The sequence below is a fragment of the Gavialis gangeticus genome, unplaced genomic scaffold, assembly GCF_001723915.1.
Source record: "Gavialis gangeticus isolate Ggan-Ray unplaced genomic scaffold, GavGan_comp1, whole genome shotgun sequence".
Classification (NCBI taxonomy): domain Eukaryota; kingdom Metazoa; phylum Chordata; order Crocodylia; family Gavialidae; genus Gavialis; species Gavialis gangeticus.
This window is the reverse complement of record NW_017729008.1, coordinates 38,338,898-38,355,809: the sequence shown is the minus strand read 5'-3', so window position 1 is coordinate 38,355,809 and position 16,912 is coordinate 38,338,898. Positions and strand designations below refer to the sequence as shown.

The window sequence follows — 16,912 nt, the reverse complement described above, 5'->3', positions numbered from 1 at the left end:
CATGATCAGAGGTCAGGAAAACAGACCTTACGATGACAGGCTGAGAGCCATGGGACTCTTCAGCCTGGAAAAGCTCAGGCTCAGGGGTGATCTGATGGCCACCTATAAGTTTATTGGGGTGACCACCAGGATCTGGGGGAACGTTTGTTCACCAGAGCGCCCCAAGGGATGACAAGATCGAATGGTCACAAACTTCTCCATGACCGTTTCAGGCTGGACATAAGGAAGAACTTCACTGTCCGAGCCCCCAAGGTCTGGACCAGCCTGCCATCGGAGGTGGTTCAAGTACCTACATTGAACACCTTCAAGAGACACTTGGATGCTTATCTTGTTGGGATCCTATGATCCCTGCTGACTGCCCGCTCCTGGGTCAGGGGGCTCGACTCAATGATCCTCCGAGGTCCCTTCCAGCCCAAATGTCTATGAAATCTATGAAAGAGGAAAGACCAGGTCCACCCTCTAGGCCTGGGCTGCAGGTAGTTTGGGTCACAGCTCTCAAGCCTGGCCCAAAACTGGCAGGGTTAGAAACTCCCAGGTTTCAACCCTGTTTAAATTGCCAGGCCTAACTCCTGGCCCCCAAACCAAAGGAACCAATACTCTTTCCCCCAGTATGAATCCCTTACAACCTCAAAAGAAAAAAAAGAAGAAAAGGAGGAGAGAGGAGGTCCTAGACACTGGGACAATTCTCCTTCTCTCTCCCTACTACAAGAGCTTCCCTTTTCTCTATCTGCAAACTCCTCCTCCCCTGGGGGAGACTTCACTTGTCAGCACCTCCTGGCAGCTCCTCCTCCCCCAAACCAGCTTCCCTCGCCTTATATCCCTTTGCGTGGCATCACCCTGGCCTTGTCCATCAGGGAACACCACGGTCCCACTCCTCTCCCAACTAGTTGGCCTGAAAAATCCCCAGATGGCCAAAACACATCTTGCCCACATAAAAAAACTCACATTCCCAAAAACCCAAGTGTGTGGGTGGGTGTTACACTTATATTACTCTAGTGCCTAGGAGAGGCCAAAGTCATGGGCAGCCACACAAGCAGGACACACATGCCAAGTGCCAACCTGCTTGATGGATCCTTCTTGAATTGCCCTTGCACTCAGAAGCGAGTGATGACTTCCCTTTGCCAATGCCATGCGGACATCTCATCTAGTCCCCCCCTGCTCCTAGCAGATTCAGGCTCGAGATCCCAGCGCACCTCCTGAAGAGGGGTGGGAAAGGGAAAGCCATGAATCACTCAAGCTTTCGGGCAGGATTCAGGCACAGCTCAGCGTAAGACAGCGACGGGTTGTCTCATCAAGGCACCAGTGACGGCTCGTTGATATTGCAGCGGTCCAGCCCTAATAGGGCTTGAGCGGCATAGAGGCTGCTCTCATGTATGCCAGGAATTTTATGCAAACCATGCTGAACCGCCAGTGCACTCGCCTTCCTCCACATCCCTCATAAGGCATGCTCCCTGTCTGTTGGGGGAAGAGCGTTTGGCTTCTCACCAGCGGGGAGAGCCCATCTCTTGGGGCAATTCTTCAGTGGCGAGTTAGAGCCAGAATCCAATCCTTTCACACCTCCCGAGTGGCATAAATATGTAACAAAAGCTGGCCCTCAAACTGTGTCCGTCAAAAAAGCCTCCTCGTTAAGAAGCTAAAATGCTGTCAGTTAAGGCTGTCTCTTATACCAGCATGCCTATGAGTTCATTGTGGTAATTTTGGTTGCTGAAGCCGCTGCCTGCCTGGGAAAGGGACACAGTAATTACGGTTTGATTCTCATTATAACTCAGAAAATGCCTGGCTCTCCGAGACTCCAATTATCACAAATGCGACATCTCTCCAGTCGGCGCACAGATCATTTGCAGTGTTTGGAGTGATTTCTGTTAAACCTACAAACACCAGGTGAAATCAGGTTGTCCGGCGGATGCTGCAAAACCGGAGAGGGCACAGAGTCACGGAAGTGGTTGGAGGGCTGGAGACAATGTCTGACAGCGAGAAGCGGAGAGAGCTCAGTCGCTACTCGCCGAAAAGGAGACTGAGAGAGGACTTGATTACAGTGTGCGAGTTGCCGTCACAGGAGAAAACACCACGTGTTACAGGACACATAAAGAGACCCAATGTGGAAGCTGAAGCCAGACACATTCAAATTAAGAACAAATTGTTAGCAGTGAGAGTGATTAAACATTGGAACAAATGACCAAGGGAAGCAATGGATTCTCTGTCTTGATGTCTTCACATCGAGACTGGATGTCTCTTTGGAAGATGCACTTTAGCCAGTGACTAGGCTTAATGCAAGGGTAAATGAGTGACGTTTGCAGGTTTGTGATACGCAGGTGGCCTTTTCTGGTTTTAAATTCAACTAATCAAATGGCCAGTGCTCAAGATCAGTGTCACCTGATGGCGCCTTCCAAGCATTTCTGCCCTCTGCAAACGGATGGCACTTTTTCTTTTGCAGCAACCAGAATGATTTTGCTGGTCCTGCTAGCTGAAAGAAAGAGGTGTTGCATGGCCTTGCTATTGTAGCATGTGTTAAACTGCCTCAGTGGGGTCATACTAACTCGAGACTAGAGTAGTCATTCTCAATAGGGTGCTGGGACACCCCGGGGTGCTATGAGATCCTTTAAACAAACAATATTAGCACTGTCAGGTATGCAAACACCCACACACAATCCTCTAGCTAAACCCTGAGATTTTGAATAGGAATCCAGAGTGTCTCAAACATCCTGACCTGTTGTGGTCTTTTTGAGCTCTTTGCAATGGAGTAATTGCTCTAGTATTTTTCTGAATTCAACAAAGTGAAAGCTAAGAGCTTGCATTTTCCAGGGGGCATCTTGACTTTGCACTTGTCTTGCGCTTAGGATGGAAGAAGCCCATGCACCGCGACAGGCTTGGGACCACCTGGCTGGGCAGCAGCTCTGCAGAAAAGGAGCTGGGGGTGACAGTGGACAAGTAGCTAGATAGGAGTCATCACCAATTAGAGAAGGCAGCCAGGGATCAGGATGCCTAGGTTCACATTCCCAATAGTTTTCTTGCTCAGTGTGTGACAGCAGGGGGAAAAAAAAATCACTAAACTGCTCTGTGCCTCATTTTCCTCAGCTGTAAATGAGCTGTTGTCACCCCCGTACTAAAATAATAACCTAATTTGCAGCCGCGCTGAGAGCCTCAAGCACTGTTAGTAAAGAACTTTGATAACTTAGGATGAAAATTGCTATTTTGGTGCAAAATACTATTAGCCTTTCCCGCGGCCTAATGTGCTGTGCCTTGCACTTATGTAACACTTCTTAGCACTTAGACAGCACTCTACCTCTTTAACTAATTATACACAATCCAGCAATTTAAGCAGGCAGCATGAACCGAAGAAACACCTGACAAAGACTGAACGGGAGCTCTGGATTGACTTACAGAGTTCGCCAACAGTCGGAGCAGCAGAAGACGGGCTGGGAAATCAGGTTTTGAGAAGACATAAACAAACGCGCACATTAAAGGAGAAAAATCAAATCCTCCAGCCAAGCCCAAGGAATTAGCAGACGGAAGAAACACACCACATTTAGCAATTCAATCAGGAGCTGGATCGCAGCAGGGCTAATGCATATTTACACGGGCAGTTGTGATCTGTTTTTGCTAATCCTGAAATGGTCAAGGTATTCATGGCTTCTCACTTATTGCAATTAAACACACGTTACTCTCAGGCACCCTGGCCTTTTTTTTAAAAACAAAGCCAAACAAAATGCAATAAAGGAAACCAAAAAAACCGACCTAGCTGTAGCATGGTTTAAACAACACTGGTTAAATTTTAATTAGCTGTTCTAATACGAACAGCAGCGCTCCTTTATAAGTATTCAAAGCCAGGGCAGCATCAACCGTGCTGCGGTTTGTTCTTCACAATAGAGTTACTCCCTTTGGTTTTCCAGAGACAGGCAAGGCAGAGGGGCGGCCTGCTGGATGGGCTGCTCTGCCCGGCTTCTCCTTCTCCGTGGTGAGTCTGTGCACAAGTGCAGAAAAGGAAGTTTATTTTGGAAGTGAGAAAAATAAAGGAACGTTCAGTCCCAAGATAACATGCGAGATAAGCAGCTGGAAGCACCACATAAGAGGATCGAGCCAATGTTTCTGTCTGTACAATTCCAGTTATACTTCCAAGCCCTGATAATGCTGCAGAAGGCTCAACATGACAACAGAGCCGATAAATACGTTGCATTTCCTGCTCACCTGCTCACTGTGGGTCTGTACGCCTGGAAATAGCATTTGCAGTCCTCCCACATAGGCCTTGACTCTGCACCATGAAAGTTGCTGGGAGCTTTACGGCTGGCTGCTGTAGGAGCAGCCTCCAGACCTTGGCATTTTATATGTCGGATCTGTCTTACCTGCACCGTGTTTGGCAACAGGATCTGCATGTTCAGGACTTGGTGCCCACGTGTAACTCTAATGTGCCCATGCAGATCCAGCGGCAGGGTCAGGATCTCCAACTGATGTGCTTAGAGAAGAGGCAGCGTCAGGGCTGAACGGCACCGAGCAAGGCTTTCTGCGCTAAATAAACACTGCTGAATAAATAATAACCCTGAACTCTTTGATAAGTGATGCTAAAGAGAAAGGGCTTCGGAGGGGATTGACGTCTGAGAGCGCTAGACTCGCTAAGCCATTGTCACGGTGCCTTGCTAGGACCAGATGTGTCATCCTCCCCGATGTGCTGATAAGGAACCAGGGCTCAGCAACGCTCAGCACCTCGCTCAAGGCTGCGGGCAAAGCCACTGCTAGAGCTGAGATGAGAGTTGAGTAGGATGTCAACATGCCCATGCTGTATGAAAGGTGCTTAGAGGCAAAGGATTATCTTTGTCATGACGGAGGAGAAAAAGGCAACGTTTATAGACTTGAAAATAATACGGCAGCGCTGCCATCCTGAGTTTTAGCAACTGAGCAGAGCTCAATCGTTCCAGGCCGTGCGGCGCTACCACCGGCAAGTATCCATCCTCCCAGACTGCGGCCTGGGGCGTCAGATGCTCCCAAATCCAAGGCAGGCATCCTGTGTGCAAACCCTAAGCCCGGAGACCTTGGCATTCAGATGCCCCCTAGTCTTGCTTGCCCCTAGCCAAAAGGCTGAAACAGCAAGCTAGAAGGAAAGCCCTAGAGCAATCCCCCATCCCCGTAAATCGTGTAGCCGAGATCCTCGCATTTGGAGGCATTTGTCGACTCTCACGGGAGTCAGCCTGCCTGCAGTTCAAGGGACAGGCCCTCACCTTTTAACTCGCCCAAGTCATTCAAGGCTGAGAAGAAGAGCATCTCCCCTGCCAAGTAAGTAAAACCACCTGGGCCAAAACTGACCTCACAGTGGTTTCTCTACAGAGTGTTTGGAGGATAAGTCTCCAGCTGTGTACAAACCTCTCGAGGCCACAGAGCTCTTGTGACTGGCTGTTTTGGTCGTTTTCTCCCAGTGATGGTCTCAGTCCTCTTCCTCTATAAACAATATACCTGGAGGTGTGCATAGCAGGGAGTCCGCCCAGCGACTGCCCACCTTCCAAACAGCTGAAAGCTCAGGTCACCTATCAGTAATTCAGCATCCAGTCTTGGGCTCCCGGTCTCCCTGGCTTTCCTTACTGCTTAATATAATATCCCTGTGTCTACTCTGCCATAAGAAAATAAGAGCAATGAGGTCACAGAAATGCCTGAGTGAGTAAATGTAGTGTCTGTACCGGGAAGGTAGTCAGCCTAGTCCATACAATGCAATGCTTAGGAAAGATGCTGCCACAATCACTCCCAGATGTGTTAGCTGCTTTCAAAGCAAGAGGCAAAATCAGCTCCCCGTTCAGTGCTGGAGAAGCAGAAAAGCCCCAAATCAAAGCGCGCACCCACTTTGCAGTTCAACGTGGCTGCAATGCAAACATCCAGCGTGGCATGCAGAATAGCCACGGCCAGCGTATTCACTGGGGATACATTGGCTCATCCCCCTCACATCAGGGCCCCAACACTGGGGTTCACGCAGCTTGAAGGTCCTTTATCACAGGGGCACTTTACCCCTGCAACGTCTGTGTATTCGCAAAGTGGCAAAGCTCCTGGCCAGCACCCGTCCCCATCTGGTACATCCAGCCTGGCCATTGGGACACGCTCTGGACCCTACATCCGGACTGTGAGGGCATCAAGCCGAGACAGACCCCAAGCTGTCACAGCGTGTTAGGGCTGCATCTCCTGAGCGGGGCTGCCGGGTCTTCAGCGCAGAGGATAATGTCCCTCGGGCAGGGGCAGAAACAGTCCGATGGGGTCAGTGCGCGCTACACGTGCCAATGTAAGAACCAGGGGGCTTGTGCCCCACAGGCGGCAGACTTTTCTCCTTATCCAGCTCCCGAGAGCTGCAGGACCCGTGTCCTGCTGCTTCATGAGTGCATTAAGCTCCCACTTTTCTCCACTCAGCTCCCCCCACCAGCGCATCCATCTGTCTCAGGACAGGATTTGGCCCTGTGGTGTCACCTAGTCCATGGCTCTTTGGAAACCCACTTCTGCTCCTGAGAACAAGAGAGGAGCTGATGGGCGCTTGGTCAGAAGAACCAGGACTGGGCTCCCAGGATGAAGGAAAGCAAGTGGGGCGCAGCAGGGGGAGGGATTAAGTAAAAGCTACTGGTGGAGATGCAAGGGGAGCAAGAGATAACACCTTTGCCCCCGAGTGTGGGAGAAGTCTGCGTCATCCCGAACACCCCTGTCCTCAAGGTGCAGCCGACTCCAGTTCAGTGCTGGGAATACGAATCAGCAGATCGGGACTCTCCGCAGGCTGCTCAAAGATCTGGGGGTAGGTGGAGGCTGTCAAGCAAATTCATCCTGAGTCAGTTAAAGCGGGCAGAGGAGAAGCAAAGAGAGGTAAGGTCCGAGGACATAAGAAGGGCTTTCGCAAATACATCCCAGAGAGAAGAAGTTAGTGGAGGAAGGGGCAGGGGGAGAGGACAAGACTTCCTGGCGACTGCAAAACCAGAGATGTCTGAGTCCTGCTTTGAATTGTGCCCTCCACGAGAAGGAGGCAGGCAAGGAAGATCCATTGCAAGTCATCGTTCATACAAGGAAAGCAAGAGGTTATCGTTAGCCTTCACAAATCCACCTAGCCGAGTTATGCGCATCCCAGGGCATTCGTTTTCCATCGTTCCCAATAGCTGCTTGACTTGCTGACAGCGCTCTTTGAAAATTCACGTACCGCCAAGGTCTTGGGAGAGAGGAGAAGGGAAAACACTACACTGGCTTGCAAAAGACAGAGGAAGGTACTTCATTGACTGACATACCTATGCACCCTATCCCCACAAATCAGCCCTCCAAAACAGGAGTCCAGGTCTTAAGAGGGGAAGTGAGTTCCTGCACTGGACTGAAGGAAACATGGAGACCTGTAATAGCTGTCCAGTGTCCGCCGTGTCTCTTCCTGCTGGCCCAGGGCAGGGAGGGGAGGACTTCATGCTCAGGGTCAGAGCTGTGGTGTTAACCCTCTCAGAGGCGCTGCTGAATTGGCAGCAGCTGTTGACTGAGCATACAAAAGCTGATGCCAACTTGGCAGCAGCTTGAAAGAGCGAACACGGCAGCTTTTGCTGATGCTGCAGAGCGTGCTCTGCTTCTGTGGTCAAAATGCAGCCATGATTCTGGAAAAAGTCTTCGTTGTTCATTTTGCCTTCCCAAAAGAAGGTGCACGTGCATGTGCATGTGTGTGTGTGTGTGCATGTGCATAAGCAGATGTGTGTGCAGGTGCATGTGTGTGTGCATGTGCATAAGCAGATGCGTGTGCATGTGCATAAGCAAGCGCGTGTGCAGGTGCATGTGTGTGTGCATGGGAGTGTGTGCATGTGCATAACCAGATGCGTGTGCAGGTGCACATGTGTGTGCATGGGCGTGTGTATGTGCATGAGCAGATGCGTGTGCAGGTGCATGTGTGTGTGAACGGGCGAGTGTATGTGTGTGTGCATATGCATATGCATGAGTGACTTGGGGGCACATGATATGTGAGAGAATATGGAAATCCTGCCAGTGACTGACCCGTAAATTTAATTTCTGAAAAAAAGAAAATGACAAATATTAAGAGAGAAGAATACAGTACTGAGGGCCTACTTCAGATCCGACTTCCGCTGGTGTGAACAAGGAGGAATTTTGCTAATGTCAATGGCTAACCCCAGTGTAAAATTGCTGGGAGGCCAGAATTGGATTGACAGATTGCCGGATATGCTTTCACCAGACAGAAATATTTGGGGTGGGGAAGTAGTCAGGGGGTTGTTGTAGTAAAATGACTCAATGGAGGGGATGCAGCTGGTGTAAAATATCTGGATTTTAAGTAAATCCTTTGCTGCTGCCTGTCAACAAATCCTCCTTGGAAAAGGAACGATGATGGGCTTGATAAGCCCACACGTGTGAACTGGAAAGTGAATCGAAGATGCGACACATGCTAAGCTGCAGCGAGCTGCATGGGGCTGGAGTCTCCAGGCAGCCCATGGAGTGGATGAGAGCTCAAAAGTAAGGCAAGTTTTCTGAACAGCCTCCTTAGAAAGAAGTGTTAATTGGGGCTTTGATGACACTCAGATGTGACAGTGAATTGGGAGGAGTTTAAATCATTTTCTGGTTTGTGCCACAATTTGTCAGCTTTTTTTCTGCTCAGAGCAACGTTGTATGATGCAAAGGTCCTGGCAATTGCTGCTGAATGGGAAGCAGTGTGTCGATTCGAAAGATCCCGATTCACTTCCTGAAAACCTCAAAATTGTTTGCTTTGTTCAAGGTCGTATTATACCGGACTCTTTATGGGCTCCTAGTTATCCTGTCTGCTGCCCCAGCCCTCTTTATTCATCTTAGAAAGCTCTCTGGATCACTTTGTGCATCCCCAATTAGCTCTTCAGACCTCATCAGACGGGATAGCTACTTTCTCTTGGGCATATTCTTCAATATTTTCTGGTTTTGTATAGCTGATTTCCCATACCCCCATATCATCAGAAAAAGCCAGGTAATCCCTCTAGTCCTATGAGTATATTCATCAGTGTTGTACATTTTACCAGACCCTTTCACTTTCAACCAACTCAACTTTGCCAGCTGCTGCAATGCAGCCACCTCTGGGGTAAAAGCGCAGCTGCTTTTCACAGAGCACAGCCATGCTCCACAGCTGTTCAGGAGAGAACTAAACAACACCATGGCCAAATGCAATGTAAATTAGAGGAATAAAACATGCACATCCAGACTGAGCCCTGAACCCCTATTGCATCATTTTATTTTTTATTTTTAGATTAGGAAAGAACTGACTTTTGACCTTGTCAGGTGATAGTGGTAAAGACTCCTGGGAAGGGTCCTGGTCTTTTAGCACCAAATGAGGAACTTCATTAGAAAATGCAAAAGGAGCTTCTCCTTGAAGCTGCTTGCTCTGCTGCACAGATTGCCTGGCAAGAAACTCCTGCCGTGCCTTGCTGCCCCCACCCCCACGGGCAGTGTTGTGATGCTGCTGCGAGCACTCGTGTTGCATTGCGAAAGCACGCAGAGGGACACGCGTGCAACACAGGCATGCGCTATGGCTCTCGGCTGCCCCAAAGAGACGCGCTGCCTGGCCTCGTGCTATGCGTCTGAACAGACAGCCCACACCACACCACGACCGCCCCGCAGGCCATTCAGCAAGAGGCAGGAGAGAGGAGCTCTGGACTCAGACATCCACTCCTTCGAGACCCCTCCTGCAATGACAGCCAGCTCCGTGGGCACCCGCTAGGTCCGTGCCAGGGGAATCCTTGCTCATCAACCTCTCTGGCACGTCAAATGTTCACTGCCCTCCTCCCTCTCACTGCCCTGGAGGTCTGAAGAAACATCCGAGCGTCACCTGACTCTCCTTCCCACCAAGTCGGCCTTCAGTTGCACGCGAAGGGCTCCCTGTGGCAGTCGGGTGGTTGGGGTGTGATGCTGTGGCTTTCTGGGGCAGTCATGGGAAGGAGATCAGAAGGTGATGGGAAACTCCTGTGTAAAGTCCTGTGCCTTATTTACGCTTGCAAAAAGGACGAGGACTGCTGCTGGGCCCGTTCCCATACCTCGGCTTCCAGAGCAAGCTCAGCGTCACAAGTCAAACAAGCTGAGAATGAAAGAAGACAAAGGGGAGGAGAAATCTGGGCTGTCCACTCTTGTTTGGCAGCTGCAGGGCTGGGGGAGGAAATCAGCAGAGAGAGAGAGAGAAGTGCCAGCAACTTCCAGGCAGGCGAGGTCAGTGTGAGACACTGGGGTATTATGGCCATCGGCCGTGCTAGTTTTCACCCTCTCCCACCAGGCAAATCACTGGCAGCTGCTCCCACCCCTACGGGCAGTGCTGTGATGCTGCCGCAAGCACTTGTGTGGCATTGCAAAAACTCACAGCGGGACACGTACACACTGTGGCGCTCAGCTGCCCAAAGAGACGTGCACAGCTCTGCCCTTCATGGTGAGCAGATGAAACACTACCGGGAGCACACACATACACATGCATGCACACATGCACGCACGCACACAATGGATATGCAGGGAAAGGATTGAGCCCCAAGTTGTTCTGGGAAGGGCAGGCCTCCAGTTCATCATCTAGCCAGCAGAGGGCTCTGGGAGGCCAAGTCATGGGGAAAGCAGGTGAAGTTGGGGGGCAAGGGGATCATCCCTATGGGGCGTCAGGGGTTTGCATGAGGGTGGACGGACGGCACAGCATAGAGACCAGGCCGTGCGCTGCAGGGAGCCACGCCAGGAGCACAGCTGCTGCTAGCGAGCAGCATCTGACGGACCAGGACCAATCTGCTGAACGAGAGGCCACCTAGAAGGGGGATGCTCGGCCCTCTCCTGGCTCTTACAGGGGCAATAGCCTGAGCTAAGCTGGGACACAGGGGGTGCAGGATGACATGACTGGGTGTCGAGCCCAAGCTGACGGGGCTGCTGTGTAGGAAGAGGGCAAGGCTTGGCGGAGCAGGGCAAAAACTTTAGCGTGCGGCAAAACATAGGTCCTGGATGGCTGAAGCGACCCGTGAATCTTGCCCACACTCAGCACTTCGCTCCCATCTGCGGGGGGGAAAAAAATCACACGAACAAAGGGAAAAAAAGCCTGATGCTGAAGTGTTTTATTTTCACTGTAAACTATTTCAGCTTGATTTAAAGACGTGCAAAACCCAAGGACTCTTGGTTCAGAGATGATACCTTTTATTAGGCCAACTAAGAAATTGCAAAAAAAAAAAAAAAAATTTTTCTGCAAGCTTTCAAGCAGAAAAAGATAATTTGTTTGTAATTTCTTAGCTGGTCTAAAAAAAGGTATCATCTCTGAAGCAAGAGTCCTTGAGTTTTGCATTTTTTTTGTCTCAGACCTACATGGCTGCCAAATGCATCTGCTTGATTTAGGCACTTTTGGGAATCAGTTTAGCCAGATGCATTAAAAAAAAAGTAAAACAAAAAATTCCCCACCCCAAAGGACACATTTCCTTTGACCCCAAATGAAAGAGGAGCTGTGAATCCTGACTCTGTGCTGAGCGTAGGGCTGAATGACCCAGGGGGTCACTTCCAGTCCCACAATTCGGTGACACCCCCCAATTTTTTGGAGTTCTTGGCTGATTGTGGAGGGCATGGGCAGCACAGTGGCAGGGGAGATGGGAAACAGAAAGCAAAGCAGCAGCTTGGGGAGGGAGCACAGGACAGGGAGCAGAAAGCTGAGCAGCAGATCAGATAAGAGAAAGGGCCTGGGGTGGCACTCAGGGAGGGCACAGGGCTGACGTGCAGCACACCTGCCAAAAAGGTTGGCCCCACTGATCTAGTCCAGCGCCAGGCTTCGAGGCAGGATCAGCCCTGACTAAATCATCCCAGCCGAGCGTCCGTCCAACCTCCTCTTGAAACTGTTCAGGGATGGAGATGCCGCAGTTTTCCTAGGCAGCCTGTCCCAACGCTTGACCACCCGTAGAGCTGGTAAACTCCTCCTAATCTCCAGTCTAAATGTCCTCTGTTGAAGCCCTTGTTCCTAGTCCTATATCCTATGGCCACAAAGAAAAGTCTCTCCATCTCTCCCTAACTGCCCTTCAGGGGTCTGATGACTTTTCATCAATCTCCCCCTCCCGCTTCTCTTGCCCAGACTAAATGATGCTCGTTCAGTCAACCTCCCCTTTCTGCCAGCCTTAGTAGATCATCTTTCCCATCTCGGGAACCCACTAGAGGTCTGTAGGGTCCGGTGAGCAAAGAGCCCACATTCATTGTCTGAGCCAGGACCCACCTGGGCACTTCAAGGATGGGGCCAAACGTCATACCGCGTGACACAAGACACAAAGCCACCGAGGAGAGCAGGCTCGCAGACGTGTTATACTCTGCCCTTCAGCCTGCCTCCTGAGCAGGTCTCCTGAGAAGGGGTCGGGCGAGCAGAGAGAATGAAAACCGAGAGAACGTGAAGTCGTGCCGGTGTCAGCAGCACCTGTGCAGGATGCATCTGTGGATGGGCTCTGGCCTGCCTATGCTCACGGCACAGCACCGGTTAAAATACTTGACTTGTGCATGGTTTCTGTGGGCTGTCCAAGTCAACAAGTAGCAGGCCCACACAAGGCAGAGCAGGTTTCAGCTCCATAGTCTTCCTCACCAATGTATCAGTCTTCCTCTCATTTATGACATTCGTGTCTTCCACCAGCTCTGGCCGCTGGTACGCACTGCTCAGCTATTGCCAAAGAAAGGCCCTTAAAGGCTGCATAGATTAAGCAGACATTTGAATTGCCCATCGTTCACTTAGTTTGCCGCCAAGTTGTTACACCAGCACTGTGCAAATGTCAACCTCCAGGTCAGCAATCATAGATTAGGGTCTCCTGGCATGTGTGAAGAAGCCGCCTTGTCTCTTGCAGCCCTCTTTGGCTTTACCCTATCTCACCCTTGCCTGTCAACTCTCCCATAGATGGGGCAGTTGCTCGTGGGCACGGTTTGCAGAGTGTACAAGCCCACCCCGTCTTCTCTCCCCCGCGCTGCAAGGTGATGGCCCCTAGGACTTTCCCTAGTGTTTTGTCTCATTTTAAGGACTCCTTTGGGGAGGTTTGGGGCCTTCTTCACGCGGGGTCACTTTTGGCTTTCAAGATTCCTGAAACCAATCCTCATTTTTGTCGTTTCTAAATTTCATCCCATTTCCCTTCAACACACCCCCTTTTACCAAGCTAATAGTGGCCTCTTCTCTTGGCGTTTACCTACCTCCTGCATCCATAGAGAGAACGATGCTCTCCCATTACCCGCCCTGGACCTGATTAATTTGCTGAGTTTTTCCCCCATGAGCCAGTAATTCCAGTCTTATCATCACCCTGATTGCTCTTTCCTGAACAGCCCCATTTCCCTCCATTAATTGTTTGTCAATAGGTCTTGGTCTTTAACCTAACGCCGCCGGAAAGGTGCAGCTGAGCTCCACCTCTGTGCAGAGCAATGACCAGCCTTGTATTCAGCTATGGGACAACCCTGCACACCGGCACTCAACGGCAACAGGTTCACTGCAAACTCAGCTGCTTCTTCCCTTCCGATCTTTTCAGGCTAGCAACAGAGCTAACAGTTTTGCAAGCTGATGATGATAAGGGCAGGGGGAGGTGGTGTAAATGTGCTCTGGGTGCTGGCCCAGTATTATTCACCTGTCCATGAATGGCGGGCTGGTTGCAGATAGCGTATAATTAGCTCCATGCCCAGCCGGCACTTATCTTGCCCATGTGTTCAGTGCATTTGGTGCAGAGTTCATAAAGCAAATGCTCTCCAGAAAGCTTCTGCTCTGAAAAGCAGCAAACGTTTCCCCAAACTAGTCAAGCCCCAAGTGGCCGGACAGCCGTGATTAATTATAATGACGCTCCTGCTTGTTGGGGCTTTCTTACGTCAGTGAGAATTACACGTCCTAACTGGATTTCCCCAAAATGTCTCAGTCAGCATTGCTTTCCATTGCCCAACATTACCTGGTGGGGGTGCATTGAAACTGCGTGACAGAGCCCATGGCGCCACAAGACCACGTTGCAAACGAAGCAAAATGGGAGACCCGGGACACAGGAGATTAGCAACAGAAAAGGCTTCATCATCTCATTCATCTCCCAGGGACCGCAACAGTAAGAGGCTCAAAGAGAAGGGATTTCTGGCAATTTTCTTGAGATACCAGAGACTATTGGATATCACCCTAGGAAACAACCTCCCTGGCAGGACAGTCGCAGCGAAGAAACTCCAGCAAAGCACTGGAGGGATTTCAATCTTGCCTTGGAAAGCTGAAAATATGGCAAAGCTCAAGCAACAATCTCCTGAAGATGATCAATATTGCCGCTCCGGACAATTGATGCTGGAGTCTGCAGGCTAAGAATAGTTTAGTGATGTCTTAGTCATGCTTACTGACTAACTTCCCTGTGGATATGAATAATCAGTGCCTTTAAGGGATGGGCCCTCTGGCATTACACGGACAAGAGGCAACACGGACGAGAGGCACAAGTTACAGGAAGAAACATAAGCAGACTTAGGCGTGGTGAGATGCCAAGACAAAAGACATTATTGGTCACATGCCCAACAATTTAGGAGGACCATCAGAGCTGCCAAGCCTCCATAATGAAACAGTGTGCAGGCCTCGAAATGATCTGATGGTCAGAGAGAAGAGGCTCCTATTATTGCACAGGACATTTGTTAATGATTTGCCCCTGAATAGAGAAGCAGGTGCCGGGGAGCTAACGCAGCCCGGGATTTCTCTCTTCAGGGTGATTATTCCCATTGTGGCAGAGGGCTCAGGCCCTCTGGCACCTCTCAAAGTAGAGCGGGGTCATCCACGCCACTCCAGGCAGGATCTAAGTACTCCTTTCATCTCCGACCCCACTCATGCCTGGCCCATTTCCCCCCCCTGAAATGGTCAGTTCAGCAGTGAGAGCAAAATCCTCCTCTCACCGCCACGTGGCAGCTTTCGACTGCCGAGCTTTCCCTCTCCCTGCCTGGGAGGTCTGTGCACGGAAGAAGGACAGAAACCCAGAGCTTAGTCCTACTGGAGAGGACTTAGGAAGAATTTGACTCAGGCTGCTCTCAGTTGGCCGAGCAAGTCCTGAGTATTAGCACTTGGCATGAAAACAGGCTTGCAGCACAGAAAACACGGATGAAAACAATCAGAAAGCAAGTGGGTGGCTGTGCGCCTACGCCGCTGCCTGCTCGGGATCTGGGTCTCCTTAGATGCCCCTGGATCGCCTTGTCCTAATAATGAGCCTGGCCACATGGAAAGGCAAGCACGAGGCCAAAACGGTCCCCGCTCCCGGCTCGTTTTGTCCCCTTCCCTCGGCTGGAGAGGCAGATGCTCCTGCAGCAGCGAGGCAGGCTGCGGCTCTGCGATCCAGAGCAGACCAAAGGAGAGGCTGGCGCTTCTGCTGCCAGGGAACAAGGTTGAAAGCGATCCAGAGGATAAAGAGATATTCAAAGTTCAGCTAATGAGCAGGATGACTCACTGGCTCAACCAGACAAAGGTTAGCATGGAAAACAGAAAATCTCGCTCAAAGGAGCCTTGCCGGCGGAGATGTGAAAGGGGACTTGTGAGGCCAGGGATGCTCTGGACTTTGCCGGCAGCGCTGAGCCTGGATGCAGGGCGAGGGGAGGAGGGAGGACTGCGGGAGGGATCACAGCGAGCAGGAGCAGCTCCGAGGTCGGCCTCACGGGGGGAGGTGGGTGCAAGGAGCTGGGCCCCCAGCTCCTCCCTGGAGGAAACAGGCCCATGTTGCCCACCCCACGGCCCTCATCCCCCATGAATGCCCAGACACGCGGAGGCTGTGGCCAAAGCCTACCGGCAGGAGGGCTGGAAGCGTGGACAGCGCTGACGTTGCAGGGAGCCCAATTCTCGGACTTCTCCCAGGCCACAGGCCACTTTTGTTCAGCCGCTCCAGCTCCGTCCAAATGTAGTTACGGGCATCTTGCAGCCCAGGGTGGGTTAGTCACTAGCTTGGATGTATCTCCTGCTCATCACAGATGTACATGATGAGCAGGAGATACTGAAGGACCTCGTTTCTTATGCAGCAGTCGCCTCTCCTGCTGCGGAAGCAGCCACTTCTGGGGTGGAGCACTGTAGCTGATTAACAGTCCACAACGACGTTATCTAACAGGCTGGGCAAGCAATGAAGAAGGGCTCCAATGTGGCCTGCACAGGGAGCTTGGGAGACAGACCATGTGATCCTCTAAACTGGACCAGGACATTGGGACGAACATATTTCCTTCTGTCAGAGGTAGTCTGGGCTCAAGTGGTGAAGACTTTGGTTTTATCGTCAGATTTGGCACCTCCAGCAGCGTGACACTCCTGACCTTGTGCCAGAACTCGGTTTCCCTTCCCTTTGTCTGGCTTGTTCCTTTAGATGATCATCTCTTTGGGGCTCTTCTCATGGTAAGGACTGGACCGGATGCGTTTGCATGGTACCAAGCACAGCCAGGCCTAAACACAAGCTCCACAGCGTTTATAAGCAGATTACAAAGATTCAAAAGGATAAGCAATCGAGAGCGAGTCACTGGCACCAGTTCCTCCAGTCTCTGGGGTCATCCTTGCAGGTCTCCAAGCCTGAACCAGGATCAGACTGTAACATCTGAAAGGCTCGCAGCCCTGGGGGATGGTATTCATCTCCATTTTGGGGCTTTCTTGTTACAACCATATGGGCTGACGTTAGATATAGATCTGAATCTCGCCAAGGCTGTCTTGATCCTGACCCATCTCTACCATAAGTCACCAGGATCCCAAAGCATTCACCCAAGGGTGCTTAAAGAAGGAGCTGAGAAAAAAACCTAGAGTCGCTAGCATTACATTTGCAAACGCTTGGACAACAGGCAAGGTTGCAGGGGGGTCTGGAGCAGGGCTAACAGAGGCTGCTGGCAGATGCTACGTTTGTCATACTTTATATATGTGTATCGCACGCCAGATCATTACATGCCGGACATTAAACCGGTCTACCCCTGGATAAAAATGGTGGAGCAGCCACAGTGAAGCTGCTTGTTGAGCAGCAGCTTCTTTATACTGAGGAAATACCCTGCG

General features: G+C 51.0%; 1 long non-coding RNA gene across 1 annotated transcript; it reads right to left on the bottom strand.

Annotated features, from left to right (window-relative positions):
• Nucleotides 1–3,600: 3,600 nt before the first annotated feature.
• On the bottom strand, nucleotides 3,601–4,497 carry LOC109292244. The gene is made up of 2 exons (XR_002096085.1): nucleotides 4,186–4,497; nucleotides 3,601–3,961 (listed from the first exon to the last, which is right to left on the bottom strand). It is a non-coding gene; the product is annotated as an uncharacterized LOC109292244 (long non-coding RNA).
• Nucleotides 4,498–16,912: the final 12,415 nt, after the last annotated feature.